This window comes from Bison bison, unplaced genomic scaffold, assembly GCF_000754665.1.
Source record: "Bison bison bison isolate TAMUID 2011002044 unplaced genomic scaffold, Bison_UMD1.0 scf7180017864386, whole genome shotgun sequence".
Classification (NCBI taxonomy): Eukaryota; Metazoa; Chordata; class Mammalia; order Artiodactyla; family Bovidae; genus Bison; species Bison bison.
The window spans coordinates 690,782-691,388 of NW_011494958.1; positions in this window are offsets into that span (position 1 = coordinate 690,782).

A 607-nucleotide genomic window follows, 5' to 3' on the forward strand; every position below is an offset into this window, starting at 1 on the left:
GACTTCACTTTCACTTTTCACTTTCACTCATTGGAGAAGGAAATGGCAACCCACTCCAGTGTTCTTGCCTGGAGAATCCCAGGGACTGGGGAGCCTGGTGGGCTGCCGTCTATTGGGTCGCACAGAGTCGGACACGACTGAAGTGACTTAGCATGTAGCATACTGTAAAAACTGCTTTTAGGAAACACAGATCCTGGCTCCTTTGGGAGGGAACAGCATGTGCAGCCTTCCCGTGGTGGGACAGAGCCTGGGTTGTTCAGGGAAATCATGGAGACCGGTGTGTCTTTAGCTCACAGTGAGGACAGATGAAATGTGCAGGGGGCTGTGGTCAGACCTCACCAGGGGGGATTGGACTCAGGATGAGGGGACCATCGGGGGATAAGCAAGAATACAGGAGGGCAGGTGCTTCAGAACAGACCTGTTGCCAAGTCCTACCATGCGCTAGTGATGAGCAAGCTTTTTCTGTAAAGGGCCAAAGGGTAAATGAATATCAGCTTTATGGACCGTAAGGCCTCTGTCACAATGACTCAGCTCTGATGCTACAAGGAGGAAGGCAATACCTCGAGAAAAGGTATTTCTATCATTTTACATGTCACAAAATATAGTA